This window comes from Maylandia zebra, linkage group LG2, assembly GCF_041146795.1.
Source record: "Maylandia zebra isolate NMK-2024a linkage group LG2, Mzebra_GT3a, whole genome shotgun sequence".
Lineage (NCBI taxonomy): Eukaryota > Metazoa > Chordata > Actinopteri > Cichliformes > Cichlidae > Maylandia > Maylandia zebra.
In genome coordinates this window covers 28,468,910-28,489,109 of record NC_135168.1, presented here as the reverse complement: position 1 = coordinate 28,489,109, position 20,200 = coordinate 28,468,910, and the positions used below count along the sequence as shown (strand labels likewise).

Below are 20,200 nucleotides of genomic sequence, written 5' to 3'. Positions count from 1 at the left end.
ACACAAATTCTTTGATGTTTACTTTAATAAACCGATAGATCATATAATACTCATGAAGGGCTAAAGCTGGTCTGAGGTGTGCAGAACCTGACTGAGGGCCTTTTACACCACAGTGATTGAGTTTCTTATGCAGTTGTCTGCTGTGATCAGGTAGCAATAGATCCAAACAGACTACAGTACAATTTATATCTCATTTGGCCGAGGAGGGTCTCGGGATTGCTGCAACCAGGATCTAGAAATAATAAAAACAATTTAAAACATTTAAGCAAAGCAAAAATGTTAACTACTAAGTTATATTTGCACTCATTCAATCAGCTGCTATCATGTAAATGCTTATTTCCCAAAAAGCAGAAGGTTACAATATTTTACCAAATCTAGTTGTATTGCATCAGTAAACTCTGTCAAATGTAAGTAATAGCATCTTTAAGTGTTGAATAAAATTAAAATGCTTTTAGAACCAGAAATCATTTACCAATCAAATACTTTATTACTTTGCTGTCGCAGTGATGGTTACATTTCATATACTGTATATAAACAATGAGCTATCTGTAAAGACATATTGTGTTTGCTGAAATGCTGTGAATCTCTAATATTTCTCAGCAGTGCTGCTTTTAGAAGCCCAACTCTCTGTACTCTCTGTGTACTTTGCTTTTAATGACAAAATTGCTTTTGTCTAGCCTGTACATGTGTGCAGCAGGAATTTTCTCTTAAGAGAGCATAGATCACACACACACACACGCACACACACACAGTTGTAAAGAAAGATGAATGAAAGGTCGGCACAGCACTCTAATATCTTGCTGACATTTTCTGTTGAGCCTCGGCAAAAATAGAGGGATTTGAGCACCCATGCAAATACTCTGAACCTACCTATACATACTTTTAAATGCTCACTGCCAAGAGTGCATATTCACGTCCACACACACACAGTCAGTAGCTACACTAACACTATCTGTGCATCAACCACTCTGCAGGTAATTATCTGCACCAATGTGAAAAAAAGATGTAATCATTCAAGCAAGGATGGAGAGACTGCAGCGACGATGCACCAGACTTGCAGAAAGTGGTCTATAATGTGCCGGCTGTTTCACAAGTTTCACAATTTAATTATTTGCTATATTAAAATATGATGCTTCAGAAAACCACTGACAGTGATGGAGAGGCAGAAAGCAAGCCAACGCACCATTAGCCTGCTCTGCTATCACTCTTCCCAGTCTGATGTATCACAGTAAGTGAAATGACAAATCCAGCATTGGTGTTAAATACTGAAGTACCTGTGAGCTGCTTTCTGTCATCTCCTGCTCCTCAAGTGGGAGTTATCATTCTGCTGGAAATTACAAGCATGAAGCTTGTGGCTAATATACTTTTCCTATCCCAGAACTCTTACGAACAATCCACAGAAGAAGACATTAAGATATGCTGTTACATGGTCAACTTCCATCCATAAAGTGAGGAGCCAGAGACAGCTGGGTTTGGCTTTAGCCTACTCGTCACTCTAAGTGGTTAAGAAGGTGAAAAATGATCATCCTTCCATCAAACAGGCCAGGATGCATGGAAGGAAAGCTCAGTCACATTTTAAAAGGTTTTTTGTTTTACATTTTTCATTGTTGAATTTTTTTTTTTCAAAAATTTTGAACCCTGCTACTCAAAAAAAAAAAAAAAAAAAAAAAAAGAAATCGTAGAATAATGTTGACTAAACTGCAACGAAAATATATAAAATCAAACGTTTATTTATTCGAATAAGTAACTATTGGGAAAAATATGTTTGGTAAAAACTTACACTGACACTAAGTAATTATTTTGGGCATAATGACGTTTTTGACTGTGAGGAGACTTTTGGTTTTGTGACTAGAAGCAATAACTTTCCTTTGCTCATTATCTGTCAGGGGTAAGATTATTATTACTGGTCAGTACTTGACCAAAAATCTACAACTAGGCATTTTACATTGTGCATTTTGCTGCCCCCACTAAGAAGGTTCATTACAACATTACATGTAGTATATGATGGAAGGTTGATTCTGTTCATTTGGATGTTTTCAGTGGGAGAAACGTTTCATCATCATCCAGGTGACGTCTTCAGTCTCAGCTGACTGCAGGTTTCCAATCTTATAAACAGAACATTTGCATAATGACTGAAAGTAGCACCACTGCAAATGCAAATTCCATCCATCCATCCATTCGCTACCGCTTATCCCTTTCAGGGTCGCGGGGGGTGCTGGAGCCTATCCCAGCTGTCATAGGGCGAGAGGCGGGGTACACCCTGGACAGGTCGCCAGTCTGTCACAGGGCTAACACACAAGGACAGACAACCATTCATACTCATATTCACTTGCACATTCACACCTAGTGGCAATTTGGATTATCCAATTAACCTATCCCCACAAGCTGCATGTCTTTGGACGGTGGGAGGAAGCCGGAGTACCCGGAGGGAACCCACGCAAACACGGGGAGAACATGCAAACTCCACACAGAAAGACCCCGGCCTGATGGTGGAATTGAACTCAGGACCTTCTTGCTGTGCGGCAACAGTGCTAACCACCGTGCGGTGCAAATTGTCATGACATATTAATGATCAAGGAACTGACCTCACAGCCCATTGTTCATTCAGTGGGCTAGCTACGTCCAATTACCTGGATGATTGAGAATGCATTAAGCTATATGATGGAACAGTTCTCATGTTAGTTGATCTGTCGTCAGTTTTACACACTCATCCAACTTTATTTGAATGCTGCTCCTCATTATTGCCAATATTCTGCATTGTTAGATATGTCCAAGTATCACAGCAGTATCAGCAATCAAGGAAAAATGTCTTGAATGGTTTATTGAATTACCTCTTTCATTTGTCAGTAATGATATGTTGCAACGCAGTAAAGATAAATGCAGTCCACGGGATTACTGCGAAGGAAAACAAAATGTCAGTCACTTGCCTCACTCTTCCCACCTTCTGTGTGATGTATTCAGTGGGGTTCCACTATTGAGTGGGAGGACTCAACAAGGCAGTCACCATTAACCGTCTCTCACTTCCTGCTGTCAAACTCTACCTCATACTTTCTATCATTTCTACTCTTTGATCCCCAGTGTGTTGTCAGCAGGTCCATATCCTGTCACTGAACTGGCACACCACTTTTCCTATGTGACAACTTTATCTTGGCTTCATTTTCCCCTCCAAAACTCTACAGTATAATCTTTTTTTTAAAAGTTACTCCTACTTTCTAGGATTTCTTCTAAGTGCTGTCAAGTCAAGAAGCATCTAAACCATTTTGTTGAGGAGTCACTTAAAGTAGCAATATCTAACCTACCTCTTCACACTGTTGCTTTGTTTATGAACAATTATAATATCCATATATATTTTTATTATTGTTAATTTTATTATTGTTGGTACTACTTCTGCAATAATCATACTACAATTATTACAATAAAACAATTGACCAAATGTGGGGTTTCTTATTTCATCTTATCAGTTTTTGGGCAGAGGGTCATTCAGAGAAATTTATTTTTTCCTTGCACCTTTTTGCTGTACACTGCATAACTTGTCTCAATCAAGAATCATTTAAATAGAAATAAACAGGAACCCCAAACCCTACCCTAACTGTAGTTGGATTGCCAGAACAGGCTTTCCAATATCGCCCAAGGCTACTAGGTGCCAAACCCATCAATGTAAGTTTCCTTTGATTGCAGACTTATCCAAGAACTGATGTCCACTGTCTGTGGTATTTGTGACTCTCTTGTTTTTCAGGTGCAAAATTATTGAAAGCCTGCCTCACAAAGTTAGATTTCATGTGAACAGGCATTTTTTTGATGCAGTGTCACTCCATTCAGCAAATTTCTGTTTCAGTCTTGTTTGCTGCAACACCAATCAACGACTTCCGAGTACAGATTGCCAATTAATTAAGATAATTCTAAATTGTAACTCTTAAAAAATAAATAACTCACAAAAAATATAGAAGCCTACAATGCTGATGTTATTACCCATTCTTTCAAATGGAGCCAAAATGAGTTTTCAACATTTCAAGTATGTGTTTCAGGCAATAACGACAGAAAATTGTGAAAGAAAAAGTATTTCCATAATTGTTTTGAACAGTTGTGACAGAATTTTGCACCATTTTAAAATGTTTTACAAGCCAAAAGGATAATTTGAGTCACAATATTTTTCTAATGAACTCCACATCAACCAACAACAGTAATACATTTAACATTTAAAGGAATGAATGAATAAAAATGAGCTCATGATGAGTTTTTGTTGTTCTGCACTGAGTACTTACTTACCTACGGTGTACATTTTAGGACATCGTCAGGTCTCGGGAAAAAAGTTGTCAGGTACAGGCACGTGCAGAGGGGGGGGCTTGAGGGGCTTGAGCACCCGCCCCTTTCCTGATGGGTGCCCAAAGTGCCCTTTTGTTGAGGCAACTTTTTAAAAAAAAAATTATTATTTTTTTTTTATGTGTGTGTGCGTGCGTGCGGAGTCCTGTCTGTGCCCCTCAACAATAATATTTACAGTGGGGCAAAAAAGTATTTAGTCAGCCACCGATTGTGCAAGTTCCCCCACTTAAAATGATGACAGAGGTCAGTAATTTGCACCAGAGGTACACTTCAACTGTGAGAGACAGAATGTGAAAAAAAAAAATGCATGAATCCACATGGTAGGATTTGTAAAGAATTTATTCGTAAATCAGGGTGGAAAATAAGTATTTGGTCAATAACAAAAATACAACTCAATACTTTGTAACATAACCTTTGTTGGCAATAACAGAGGTCAAACGTTTACTATAGGTCTTTACCAGTTTTGCACACACACAGTAGCTGGTATTTTGGCCCATTCCTCCATGCAGATCTTCTCGAGAGCAGTGATGTTTTGGGGCTGTCGCCGAGCAACACGGACTTTCAACTCCCGCCACAGATTTTCTATGGGGTTGAGGTCTGGAGACTGGCTAGGCCACTCCAGGACTTTCAAATGCTTCTTACGGAGCCACTCCTTTGTTGCCCGGGCGGTGTGTTTTGGATCATTGTCATGTTGGAAGACCCAGCCTCGTTTCATCTTCAAAGTTCTCACTGATGGAAGGAGGTTTTGGCTCAAAATCTCACGATACATGGCCCCATTCATTCTGTCCTTAACACGGATCAGTCGTCCTGTCCCCTTGGCAGAAAAACAGCCCCATAGCATGATGTTTCCACCCCCATGCTTCACAGTAGGTATGGTGTTCTTGGGATGCAACTCAGTATTCTTCTTCCTCCAAACACGACGAGTTGAGTTTATACCAAAAAGTTCTACTTTGGTTTCATCTGACCACATGACATTCTCCCAATCCTCTGCTGTATCATCCATGTGCTCTCTGGCAAACTTCAGACGGGCCTGGACATGCACTGGCTTCAGCAGCGGAACACGTCTGGCACTGCGGGATTTGATTCCCTGCCGTTGTAGTGTGTTACTGATGGTGACCTTTGTTACTTTGGTCCCAGCTCTCTGCAGGTCATTCACCAGGTCCCCCCGTGTGGTTCTGGGATCTTTGCTCACCGTTCTCATGATCATTTTGACCCCACGGGATGAGATCTTGCGTGGAGCCCCAGATCGAGGGAGATTATCAGTGGTCTTGTATGTCTTCCATTTTCTGATGATTGCTCCCACAGTTGATTTTTTCACACCAAGCTGCTTGCCTATTGTAGATTCACTCTTCCCAGTCTGGTGCAGGTCTACAATACTTTTCCTGGTGTCCTTCCAAAGCTCTTTGGTCTTGGCCATGGCGGAGTTTGGAATCTGACTGTTTGAGGCTGTGGACAGGTGTCTTTTATACAGATGATGAGTTCAAACAGGTGCCATTCATACAGGTAACGAGTGGGGGACAGAAAAGCTTCTTACAGAAGACGTTACAGGTCTGTGAGAGCCAGAGATTTTCCTTGTTTGAGGTGACCAAATACTTATTTTCCACCCTAATTTATGAATAAATTCTTTACAAATCCTACCATGTGAATTCATGGATTTTTTTTTCACATTCTGTCTCTCACAGTTGAAGTGTACCTCTGGTGCAAATTACTGACCTCTGTCATCATTTTAAGTGGGGGAACTTGCACAATCGGTGGCTGACTAAATACTTTTTTGCCCCACTGTAATTATTAATCACAGTTTTGCTAAATAAAAGGATCTGGCTTGCATCAGTCATATGATCACATTTAACCAATGATCGCCCTTGACGGCAGAACGCGCTGGTTACGAGCCAGGAACGAGCTCACAAAGAGCACGCGCATTTTTAGCAGTCCGGAGCTGTAGGAGAAACACAAGTTAACTCAGAGACACAGACTGATGCGACAAAACCAGTAAGTAGGTGTACAGCGTACACTGTAGTGTATAGCACACAGGAGTATTAGCTTATTACGTACACGTTGGTAAGTTGTCTTGTTGCAACTGACGAACTGAAACAAACGAGCGTGCTGTGTGTGCAACAGCGCGACAAACATTACCTGTCCTTTTATTAACTGCACATGTAGTGCATGGTCATAGCTGCTGGCTACCTGGCTGTCATGGGTCTGTAGCTCTGTCACCGTTTTAGGGAACATATTTAGTTTTAAAGTAAGTTTCCGGGCTTTTCCTGCCTTTCTGGAGGGATTATATTTCACTAAAAAACGATCTAATATGCATGTCCACATAATAATTATTATAATTATAATATATTAAAAAACACGCTGTATTTTAAAGAACATACATTAAGAAGCAGATTATATTAGATTTATATTTTAAATAAGACAAAATTTGGATTTTACAGCAGTAAAAATTTTTTTTTTTTGTGATCAACATTTTATTGATTTAAAACGGGGTTGGGGGGGGGGGGGTACAGACATATACAGCACAACTGTAAACTGCAGTAGCAAAGCAAACATTAGCAAACAAGGCATAGGGACAGCAAAGAAAAGACACAAAAACACAAAGTTAAAACCAATTATTGCCTCTTCCAGGAGATAACTCTGGATGAGAAGATTTTCCAAGCGTCAACAGTCGTGGGTCGAGCTTTATTTAATTTTGCTGTGGTATGTTCAAAACCAATAACACGGATAAGACATCGTCTCCAGAATGATTCCATACAAATGTCAGGACAGAACCATTGCTTTGTAATAGTCTTCTTTGCGGATGTAAATCCAGCGAACAACATTTTGCATTGCATTTGTTTTAAAGCAGTAAAATTATTGTATCTCTACAGTTTAAAAATGTAATAAGCTTTGCCCTGCACAGAGTGGATAGTGAAACAAATGGAATCATCATAATGACATTATTTCATATTTATTACTTCCCCCTCCTCATTGCTTTATTATTGTAGCTCTAGTAATAAATAATAATGTAAGGATTCTGGATCAGCACCATGATGCCCATAGTACAGTATTCTGAAGAAGTTCTAAAATGTCACTGTGTGTGCGTGCATGTGTGTGTTTTATTTAGATGGATTTTAAAAAAAAATATTACTCATGATATAACATTGTCCAGACATGCCTGGTAAGGACATGAGGAGGAAACAGTAGGAGCTGTGTGAGGCTACTAAAGGCAGTGCTATAACATTTTTCTGTCATCATTTTATTATAGATTAAGTGCAAGAGTTGTTAGGTGTGGATAATTAGATTATAGTTTATTGCAATAGCAAGTTGTGCCTTGTTCTCACATATTAAGTGGAGAGTGATATATGAAATGATGGGATGGAAGGAAGAAGAGAAGCAAAGAGTGATTCACAGGCAGAGCCTAAATTATTTCTCACAGTTTTTTGTTGCCTTATGGTTCCAAGCGCTGTCACCAATCTTTGCATTTTGTTATTATCTCATGACACTTGTTTAATCAGCTACCATCTCTCCTATGGACCTTTTAATGTCTACAGTCTCAGATCAACACAGCCCTGCCCTTCCCATATTAGATTCTTAATGAATGTGTGTTGTTGTTATTCAGCCTGGTTCAATGTTCCCCTTTTTAACTTTGAGCACCCGCCCCTTTAAACCTCTCTGCACGGCCCTGGTCAGGTATCAATCTCACACGAAAAAATGTCAGGTCTCAGACTCACATGAAAAAATGTCAGGTCTCAGTCTCACACGAAAAAATTTCAGGTCTCAGACTCACATGAAAAAAATGTCAGGTCTCAGACTCACATGAAAAAATGTCAGGTTTCAGTCTCACATGAAAAAATGTCAGGTTTCAGTCTCACATGAAAAAATGTCAGGTCTCAGACTCACACGAAAAAATGTCAGGTCTCAGACTCACACGAAAAAATGTCAGGTCTCAGGAAACGAGCTATCAGACAGAGAGAAAATCTTCCTGCAGGTGGCGGTGTTGTCACGTCCCACCAATGACTGTAGTGACAGCTGCAGTCACGGAGAAACTTGCGTATCTCTGTTCGGGAATAGTAGATAGAGCGTAGGCTCTGAGAGGAGGGCCAGCGTTTACGCTTCGAAAACACGACCGAGTGTTTTAACCTGACAGCCTGAGGTGTTCTTCAGTAAACTGGACTACCCGACAGAAGGACCCGAGGCCCCGCTGCACTGTTTCGGTAAGTTAAATGTGTTTGCAAGCTACTCCGTAACTACCGTCCTTAGCTAGGTCTCAGGACCTAGCTAGCTAAGATGTCAGGGTTCGTTTAGCTAATCTGTGCAGGTGAATGTATTTACTAAAGAAATCAAGAGAAACGCCCCGGGCTACTCAGTCACTAATTACTGTTACTGTACTTTTATTACAAGTATTATATCGTAAAAGCAACAGGCTGCATCCTGCTTCAGCTCCTGTGCAGAGCTGAATATTAAAGATGTGCAAACCAGTGGCGGAGCGGGGGGGGTGGCTTACTGGGCTTAAGCCCGGGTTGTTTTTTTCAGAAGCCCGGGGTCTTTTGGAGTGTAATTTTTTCATAGTTAGATGCCTGGCTGACACTGTATAAAACAAAAACTACAAACATTATTCGAAGCACATAGTGCACACTGTGCATAAATCCCCCCTAATATTGGTATGATCCGAGCTATGACACTAAGGGGGCGGGGGCAGCTACTGCCTGTGCTGTTAGAGAAACGCAGCCAGGCAGACAGAGGAGAACTCAAGTTCGACCAGGTACCACAGCAAATCATTCGTACTGTACTGACGGTATATCACGAAAGATTGATATCAAACTGATCACTTGACTCATATTACATTACTTGCTCTTCGAGTGAATCAACAAATGGCGAAATGAAAAGCCGAACAACAACAGTGCTGTTTCTTTAGAGAGTCTTAGCTTATATGTGTGTTTATTTCATATATTCAGTTGTTACTCTCCACGGCTAAATAAATCGGTTTCAGTAATGCACTGATATACAAGAATGGACATAAGGGACTTCTTTCAAAGAAAAAACTCTGGTAGTATTTTATATATTATGCTTTGTATGTTGTTCAGTATATTTCTATGCAAAACAAGAGGAATTTCAATATACAGCAGTATATTCACAGTTGAAACCAGATATTTACATACACTTTATGGAAAACACAAGAACATTTTTTCACTGTACAACATCAATTTAGAGTAAACTTGTTTTGTTTTGGTTAAATAAATATTAAAATATCTTTTGAATTAGTTAAATATCAGAATAAAGAGAGACAGAGCTGTCTATTTTTCATCACTTTCATCAAATTTAGGAGTACATATACACTAAGTTTATTGTTAATTAATAAGAAACTCCAGATGATTCCATTCTGAGCTGAAGAAGCTTCTGATAGGTTAGTAGAGTCCATGTGAGTAAATTGGTGGCACACCTGTGGATGCATATAAGGCAAAACACAGAGCCTGTTTCTTTAAAATGGGAAAATCAAGAGATGTCAACCAAATCACCTGGAAAAGAATTGTGGAGCTCCATAAGTGTGGCTCAATTTGAATACAATTTGGTGCCATTTGCAATTAAGAAATACAGACAATTTCTCTCTTTACTCTTAAAGTTAACAAATATGTTTTTTATATTTATCAATCTAAAAAAAATTAACATTTAGTCTGATTTGAGGTTACAATAAAAAAGTGTTTTTATCTGAAGAGTATGTAAATATCTGGTTTCAACTGTATATTTGATGATTGTCAGCACAAAGAGGGAGAGAGAGGAACAGAGAGGGAGAGAGAGGAGAATGAGGACAGAACAATGATGATGAGATGATCAAGAGCAGGTGAGACACACATGTTAGTCAAATGGTTGTTTACCAAAAGTATCACCGTATCATAGGTACTCATGTATCTCCCCATATGGAAAAGAAATAGTAAAAACTTATATGATTTACTCATGAAAGTGGCCACTTTCTCATTACTTTCATATATTGTTTTAGTAAGTATCCAAAACATACAAGTTTCATTATATAATTCTTCAAGGGATCTTATATCTGTTTTCACTCTTGTATGCTTTTCATACAAGTTTCACACAAAACAGATACAAACTTTATAAGATTTATATATATCTTTTCCATATGGGTCGTACCTAGTGTTTCTTTTTAGGTTTGTTATTTTTCAAATTCTATATTTATTAAGTTATGCAGGCTTGTTTGCACAACAAGGCTAAATAATTATATAAACTTTTCTGAATCTAAATAGTGTACTTTGGTAGAATTAAAAAATAAGTGTAGTGCAGGTCTATGATGATTTTTAGTGCTTATATCATCTAGTTCTGATTCTGGTTCTGTCTTGGTTAAGTCCTCAGTAGTCCTGATTTTGAACCCTTGTAGTCCTGTTTTAATTCTGGATCAGTTCTGGGTCTGGTTGAATTGGGGTTTAGTCCCTGTGTCTTGATACAGCCCTGATTTTGTTCTGCCTTGCTGCTTAATTAAAAAAAACTAGTTTAAGGTGTCTTGCATATGTGATATATTTTTTTCCTATATGAAGTCATTCTTTTTTGAACAAAACTCAAAACAGAGCTTATTAATCTTTCAGTCATTTCTACACCCCCCCCCCCCCCCCAAAAAAAAAAAAAAAAAAAAACACATGCATACTACCCTTTAGGGCTAAGCCCCGGGTGTTTCAAATGTCTGGCTCCGCCTCTGGTGCAAACAACAGCATGTTTTCAGTCTCTGGCCACATCTGTAAGGACAGTAACGTTTTTTTTTAAAAGCTTGTACTTCAGTAACTCTTCATTAATAAGGAACTATGGATTAAAGTACTATCCGGTTGTTCAGTGATGACACGACGAATCCTACTTCCGGGCCTAAAGTAGTCTGCGTTTAATATGGCTTTTGTGTTGTTAACATGTTTAATGTTATGTATTTTCTTCTATTTGATCTCCAAAAGCTCCTAAAACAGTCAGTGATCACTGTTGGCCTCCCTCGGCTTTTATTACCGCTAATCATTTATTTAAGCTCAGTTTTTAAAACCTTAGGATGTAACTACAGCCCAGCCCATGCAGCAGTATATGAATGACTAACCTATTGTGGATGGATTATCTCAGTTGTTCTCCTGGCTGAAGTTTGGTCCTTTTACAGCATCCTGCCATGCGATTACATTTGTTCCTGACCACCGAGAACACTCACGTTAACTTTTATCGAGTGGAAAAAAAAGTTAGCTTGTTTATATTATGCTAACATAGCTGTGTCGCTAGCGGTCACGTAGCACATCATTATATACCAGCTAGCCCAACTTCAGTAACCCTACAAACGTCACTGCTTTTTAGTTTTCTGTCTTCATTTATGCTGGAAGTACGTTTTAATTTGTTTCCAAAACCCTGCAGTCAGGACATGCTATATTGTATTTAGATAGAAGCTAGCGAGCTAACTCCCTGCTAACTTCTCTGTTAAATGTCACAAATTCAGTTTTCATGGATGCCTGGATGTTAAACTCAATTGTTACACCTGGTAGAGCAGAACGCTGATCATTTTATTAAAGATGAAAGACTTTAGACAGTTTTTCAACTCTCAGTAATGCCATAGTGATCGTTTGATATATGGACCTGCAGCGGAGTTTAGGTCCAGACACGGCTAGTGACGTCAGACTGAACAACCGGATAGTGTACTGTAATACTGAAAAAAAATGTAAGAGAAGAACTTTAGATCCTGAGTGTGTGAGGACAGAAAAATTAGCTTTATTTCAATTTTGAGGGATAAAATTTATATCTGAGTTTGATGGTTCTGTTCTCTTTGTGATTACAGGAGCTGCCCTCAGATTCCGACCTCAGCCCCATCGAGTGACAGCAGACAGATCATCCAACATGTTCACATGTTAACTGCAAAATGAACTGATGAAAACAGTACAAAGGTTAAAGTACCACATGTGCTGTAGTGAAAGCTGCAGCTGTTTTATTAATAAAGTCAAAGACAAAAAGTCAAAAGGATTAATCACTCTTGTAACCGTGTCACTATATTAACAGGACCTCAGTTTGTATCTCAGACCTGCACACCTTCCGTTTTAAACAGTTGATGTACTCAGCTGCATGAAGAGCATATGAGATTTTGTCTAACACAATTAAATAAAACCTGATGACGGTCAAATTTCATCACTTGTATGTTGAACTACAAACTTGTCATCTGGAATTCTTTCACAGTTTTTTGCAGATAGTGTGTTATTTACTATAAAGTGATTCAGAGTTATTCATACCAGAGTAACCAGAGAGGATCATATATTCTTAAATATATAACTTTCTACAGGACTGAATATCATATATTTATATAAAAGTCTGGAGCCTTTGGGGAGTAGCCGAGTATTTATAACATTACACAAAGCAAAGGTCTCCATCACAGTGTTCATGAAATGCTGGGTTTATCCATCTCCTGGGGCAGGCCTACAGAGGAGTGCTGAAGATTTCCCTGTGAGGGAGCTGCTGGTGAAGATCATGAGTCCTGCTTGGTCAATGCCATGAGCTTCAGTCTTCCTGATGTTTCTTAAATGATGCCTTTTTGAGTGGGTCAACAGAACTTCTGGCACAGGACAGCTGTGATGAAAGAAAGGGAAGAAGTTTCTCCAAACCTCTGGACCCAGGAAACCCAGCTTGGTCCTGATGGTCTCCCTCACTAGTTTCTCTCCAGGGTGAATGTAGCTGTTGATATAATATGGACTCTATTATTAAATGAAAAGAACAAATTAGACTACATTACTGAGACGTTCTGCTGATGTTTTTAAAGTCTCCATGTTACCAGGATATAGAGGGCTCTGAAGATTTAAACAGTTTTAGATCCATTACACTCACAGTCTTATGTTAAAATCTCAAAGGACAGCATTATATTTTTGATATTAACAGTAACTCTGGGCGTCTGTAGAGTGTGCAGCTGATCTCATCGCTGTCTAAAAATGGATAACAAAACCTAAGGAATGTTTCAATAACACAGACTATTAGAGTAGCAGGTGTGTAGCATTGCTAACTAGCTAGCAACAAGCCTCCAACACAGTGCGTATGCTAGCGGCTAATCTAGCAAACGAAATAACAACAGAGCGATTTTAGAACTATAAGATGATAAACTGTGTGTCTTTTTTTTATAACAGTGACATGGTTGTATTTACCTTAATTAAACGAGTCGTCAGTCATGGTAAACCAGCAAAAAAACTCGAGCAGCCGGGCTACATAAAAAGTGTAGGGGGGCGTGTTTGCGGTCACCAGCGGGTGTGTGGGCGGGAGCGTTACACAGTCGCTCCACCTCAAGTCACTACTCCAAATTTGCAAGATGGCAGCCTCCATCTGAGTCTGAGACCTGACATTTTTTCATGTGAGTCTGAGACCTGACATTTTCATGTGAGACTGAGACCTGACATTTTTTCATGTGAGACTGAGACCTGGCATTTTTTCATGTGAGACTGAGACCTGACATTTTTTCATGTGAGACTGAGACCTGACATTTTTTCATGTGAGTCTGAGACCTGGCATTTTTTCATGTGAGTCTGAGACCTGGCATTTTTTCATGTGAGACTGAGACCTGACATTTTTTCATGTGAGACTGAGACCTGACATTTTTTCGTGTGAGACTGAGACCTGACATTTTTTCATGTGAGACTGAGACCTGACATTTTTTCATGCTTCTGCTATCTTTTATGGTGTGGTCTGCTGGGGCGGCAGCATCTCTGCTGGGGACAGGAAGAGACTGAACAGGGTGATCCGAAGGGCCAGCTCTGTTCTAGGATGCCCTCTGGACCCAGTGGAGGTGGTGAGTGACAGGAGAATGGCGGCTAAGCTGTCATCCCTGTTGGACAACGTCTCCCACCCCATGCAGCAGACTGTGACAGCACTGAGCAGCTCCTTCAGTGGGAGACTGCGGCACCCACGGTGTGGGACGGAGAGATTTCGCAGGTCTTTCCTCCCCACTGCTGTCAGACTCCACAACAAAGACTTTAACTGAACAAACACACACATCCACACATGTGCAATAACACTAAGTGCAATAATCCTTTCTGGCATCGTTGTATTTTTACTCAGTTGTATATAGCATTCGTATTCTATTTTTATCTTATTGTATATTTTTATTCTATTTTATTCTACTGTATATAGTATATTATTTTATTCTATTCTGTACAGCTGTGTACTGTATTTATTCTTATTGTATTCTAATTTTTGCATCATAACTTTTGCACTGTCCACTTCCTGCTGTGACAAAACAAATTTCCCACGTGTGGGACTAATAAAGGTTATCTTATCTTATCTTATCTTATCTTATGTGAGTCTGAGACCTGGCATTTTTTCATGTGAAACTGAGACCTGACATTTTTTCATGTGAGTCTGAGACCTGACATTTTTTCATGTGAGACTGAGACCTGACATTTTTTCATGTGAGTCTGAGACCTGACATTTTTTCATGTGAGTCTAAGACCTGACATTTTTTCATGTGAGTCTAAGACCTGACATTTTTTCATGTGAGTCTGAGACCTAACATTTTTTCGTGTGAGACTGATACCTGACAACTTTTTTCCTGAGACCTGACGATGTCCTAAAATGTACACCGTACTTACCTGATCATTGCCTTCCTCAGTCTTCTACTTTATTTTTGCTGCTTTTGGCTTTTTTCCATCCGACTGTTTCTAACTGGGTGTGTATCCAGCTTCCACTGTTTCATCCTAAAGTACGTTTCACAGGCAGTTCTGTAACACAACACCAGGTTTCGGGCCTTTGTACATATTACACTTACAGTAAACATAAAACACAAATGCCAGACCAGCAGTCGAGTGAGTGCAGTCACTAATAAACAGTAAAAGCCCAGGCTCACACCAAGCTGAGGCATATGGCAAACTGTAATGGGTATGCTTTTCTTGAGTCAGCTAATTCAAACACCCCCGTCCTAGATATGGTTGGTTTGTTTTTTTATAGAGCTGCATCTCTCTCCTTGTTGATGCAGTCATAGCCGGCATACCTGCATCGGTTTGTGCCAAAAGTAGTAGCTGCAGCCACTATGAGCACTTTACAGCTGATAGCACAGAGGCAATATTCAGGAAGGAGCTTTTAGAGGATGCTTATGTGAAGCCTCTAATGAAATAGCTGGCTTCATCTTCAAGGATTTGTTTTAACTGCACAGTAACTCAGAAAATGTAAAATTCCTGCCGCAGTATTCAAGCGGAGAAGACATTCTGAGTGTGTCTCCTACTTTGAGTTTATCCTTGGATGTGTGTGTGCACATTGTCAGTTGTGGTTGTTGTAAACAGTCGGTTCATAATTAGTGAATATTATTTCAATGTGGAGAAATCAAGGTAATTTGAATAAAACATTTACTTAAAAGCTAAAGGATAGGCTTTGCAGATTTAATCTTATTAAAAATAAGCATGTCGTGCTATGAAGGTATTAGAATAGTAAGAACAGGATTCCACAAAGGTCACTGAGGCAATGTCAGTGCTAAAAGCTACCAAGTGAAAGAAAAAGAAAAAAAGAATATGAAAAGTAGAAAGTGTGATGATGGCAAAGAGTTTTTCAGTCTTTCAGTTGTCTTGAAAGGTTTAGAAGTTAGCGTTATAGTTCGGCCTTTTAAATCAAAAAGAACTCTGAGCTTTGATAAAATAGGAAACTAGAAATTACAAAGTAATGACAGAGTGAACCAGCCAGCCAACACTGCAGAATGATAACGAATGAGACAGTTCAGACAAAAATACATGACATGTTAAAGCTACAGGAGCAAAGAGTGCTCCTCTCCCTGCTATATATAGCTGAGACATGCAATGGGTAAAGTAAGTATTGATTACATCACTAATTTTCTAAGTAAATATATTTTCTAAAGCTGCTGCTAACATGATGTTGGTAACAACCCGTCCACAAATGACGTTATGCACAACCAGTGTTGGGAAGGTTACTTTCAAAATGTATTCCACCACAGATTACAGAATACATGCCCAGAAATGTAGTTTGTAACATGTTCTGTTAAGTTACTCAATGCCAGCTAACAATGTTAGCTCGGTGGTGAGGAGCCTTCAGTAACAGTAATGAATCACACAGCAATAGTACATCGAAGATACTGAAGTGGCACATAACCCAGGTAGCTAAACAAGGTAGTTGCAGCAGGCTAATGGTAATTTTTTAAAAAGAACTTTCCAGATGTTTCTTTAGGTTGGAGTCTTTTGACGCTGAGAGCAGTTTGGTTGCTTGCAAGCAGAGTTTGCACTGAATGGTCAGATTTCATCTCTTTCTTCTTTAAATATGGTGTCCAAATCTCCAAGCAACAACGCAGGAACTCCAGCAACACTTAAAGAGAAAAGGAACAACTTTACTGACTGACCAACTTCAGCTTGTGGCCTTCATCAGGGTCACATAGTAGAAGTGTGCTTAAATAAAAGACAGGAAACAGAAAAAAAATTCAAATTAACCAATCACATCTTCATAGATAAACCAGCTGACATATAACAGGTTGGTATTGGTTAATTGGCTAAGTCACGCCCAAGTAAATACTGGACTAGATTATTAATGATGAAGACGGGGGAGACATAATCGCCACGTCTTAAAATAATACATGCATGAAATACATAAGAAGAATATTACAAATATACAAAAAAAAAAATGTAAATGATTACAAAGGAAAGTGTTTCATTAAGAAAGAAGTCAGTGCAGCAGTTAGATTAAAAAACAAGAAGACATCATAACATGGAAACACACGTGTGGAAAGGTCCTCATTTATGTTTCTACAATGTAAAATCTCTAAAATGTAGACTTAAAATGAGATGTCTCAAATGCTACTCCTTCTTTTGCTGAGAAAATAAATAAAAATAAATAAATAAATAAACAATAGCCATGCGAGAATAATTGACAGAGCAAAGTAACTGGTGAAAAAGAATAAAAACATAAAACAGGGGCCAGACTGTTAAAACAGAATATCCAAAATGCTTCTCTTTTGACCACCTGTTTGGATTAGTTTCATGGCTTCAATGTCGAGAAAGAATGAGGGTGAATTTGGATGTTTATCATTGAAGTGTCTTGCAACAGGGCTGGTTAGATCGTTCCTCTTGATCGAGCTTCTGTGTTCATTAATTCGATCTTTCAGAGGGCGGGATGTTTCTCCTATATATTTTTTATTGCATGGGCACTGTATCATGCAGATTACATTTGTAGTTCTGCATGTGATAAAGCCCTTTATGGCAATGGTTTTATCAAAGGATCTTTGAATGATTTAACATTTTTGGTGTATTGACAATTTATGCATGTCCCACATTTGCAATTACCTTAGGTTATTGCAGGGTTTTATCTGGAGTATCAGGGTCCTGGGAAGCTCTAATAAGCCTTTAATTTTCCTTCCTCTCCTGTAGGTTATCATTGTTCCTGGTTTTTGGTGTAAAGGTTGTACAAAAGACAAGGTTAGGTTTAAGTTTTGGAGATTTCTTTGTTGCTAAATAAAAATCCCTGCTTACTGAATTCACCTTCTCTTCTGCAGACCATAACCAGTCCTCTTTGTACTTTCTTTCTTTAAATTTGTTCAACATCTCTTCTTTGCTCTCATTCTATTCATCCAGAATTTCACAGATCCATTTCATTCTAATCAGTTGACTTACAGGGAGGCTCTTTTTGACGTGGTTTGGATGGAAACTTGCAGCATGATGTATTCCGATCAGTGGGTTTAGAATAATTTTGTTACTTTTATGTCCAGAAAGTTAATTTCTTCAGTGCTGTAATTGAAACATAAGTCCAATTACAGCATGTAATTGCATGTCCATTAAGGAATTCTTGGTTGCCGGCAAATGGAGTTTGCATTGAATGGTCAGATTTCATCCCGTTCTTCTTTAAATATGAAGTGGTGTCGGAATTTCCAAGTAAGAAAGGCTCCAGGCCCATCATGTAACTGACACCACCAACATTAACAGGATGCTTACATTAGAGCCTCTTATGTGTTTGAGTTTCATGGAATTACCAAAATTAGAGAGGGGGCAGCCTAACATATGAAAGAGGAAAAGACTGTAATCCATTTATTTCAACAAAGTAGCTGGATTCTAATTCTCATCTTTTTAAATGCTAACTGCAACAGAGTACAGTTACTCATATTTTATATTTTAAATACGTAACACCAGTACATGAATTGTGTTACTCCCCAACACTGTGTGTAACACACACCTGAGCAATGCATTTGAATAGTTTCTCCATACAGGAGGCACGTTGAAGCTGTCACCACCAACAAAGGCTTCTGTACCAAGCATTGAATACATTTAAGGATTTGTGTTCAATACTTTCTCCCGGTTTCATTTCTTATTCTTTCACATGCCTTCATTTGGACATCTGTGGTTTGATTTTGATTGGATGGGTTGTTACCAGCATTTGCTGAGAATTTAATGTCAGTAGCTCCTTTAGATATATACTTATACTTATTTCTAGGGATGGGTATCGTTTAGGTTTTATCCGATACCGGTGCCAAATCGGTACTTTTGAAACGGTGCCGGTGCTTAAACGGTGCTCGAACCGGTGCTTAAAGAATGGAGAACACAAAATTGGTCCAAAAACCTCTCATGTTCAGCTGGTTCACCAGGCCATCAGACTGCTGAACACGTCATAGACACCTCAGCTTCACTACTGTAACTTTAACATTATGCACTCCATACTGTACAGTAATGCCACTGTTTTGCACATGTCTCAACTCTGTATATTTTATATATTTTATTTATTGTTTACTCTATTTAATTTGTAAAATATGTGTACACACACACACACACACACACACACACGTAGGAAAATATTTACTATACACATCCAGAAATGCATATACTATTATATATTGTACATATATTTATTAGTTTCAGATGTAGCCATTCTTGTATTTTGCTTGTTTACATTATTGTATTTTGCACAACTCTGTTGCTTGTGAAGCTCGCACACAAGAATTTCACTCACATGTGCTGTACCAATGTACCTGCACATGTGATGTGACAATAAAAGTGATTTGATTTGATTTGGTTTTTGTAAAAAGATAACAATGTTAGCCTTTTCTGCAGCTATAGGGCATATATGGTATCACTCTTGGCTGGAAGCAGTGCTTAATCAATGGAAAAAACACAAACTTTGTCCAAAAACCGCTCATGTTCAGCTGTTTCCCTCTTTTTCTTTGGTCATTTTAGCCTTTTTGGCCAGGGTGAAGGGAGTATCTGCCATCAAACAAGAAGACAGCCGCATGTAGATATGATGATGTTTGCTAGTTCACCTTACATGCATTAATTTAATAACGTGGTTAGCCTACTCAACGTAAATTACTCACGCAGAGAAGAACGGCTGCTGCTGCTGCCATCATCATCCGTCATCATTTCTGCTACACTGGCAGGGCTAGGGGCCAGGACTCTCCTCTTCGTGTTTTTGGGTATGTTGCTAACTCCGGGTCCGATAACAGGCACCACACCGCAGTAGATGCGCTCAGTGTGAGGTCTCGCAGCAAGCTATCAAATACAGCGCATTTCTTGGTTTTTGGAGAAAAAAAAACGCTATGCGTCGCCAGGTGTTTCATCGGATTTGAGGAGTTACCTCCTTTGACAGTATCAGCTTAAAGCACTTGTTGCAGGCTGCTGAGTTTGCATCTTTTGCTGTGAAGTACAGCCAGACTTTTGACCGCTTCGCCTTGGGCATTTTTAATCTGTAGCTCTGCATAAAAGAACGTACGTACCTGGCCCCGCCTACTATCCTCGGAAACGTAAAATGATTGGCTAGAAGTGTATCACAGCTCAGGAAAAAAAAGCACCGAAATAAAGCACCGAAATGTGCGCTGCTTTTCGGTCTGGTTACTACCGTTTATGTCAGAACCGGTGCCATCATGGCACCGGACACCGGTACCCATCCCTACTTATTTCACCTCCTGTACATGCGTGGGAACAGTTGGGGATGG

At 39.1% G+C, this 20,200-nt stretch overlaps 1 long non-coding RNA gene across 1 annotated transcript; it reads left to right on the top strand.

Annotated features, from left to right (window-relative positions):
* The first annotated feature begins 8,151 nt into the window (after nt 1-8,151).
* LOC143413728 (uncharacterized) lies at nt 8,152-12,636 on the top strand. Its single transcript, XR_013094340.1, has 3 exons — nt 8,152-8,333; nt 8,371-8,513; nt 12,101-12,636. It is a non-coding gene; the product is annotated as an uncharacterized LOC143413728 (long non-coding RNA).
* Nucleotides 12,637-20,200: the final 7,564 nt, after the last annotated feature.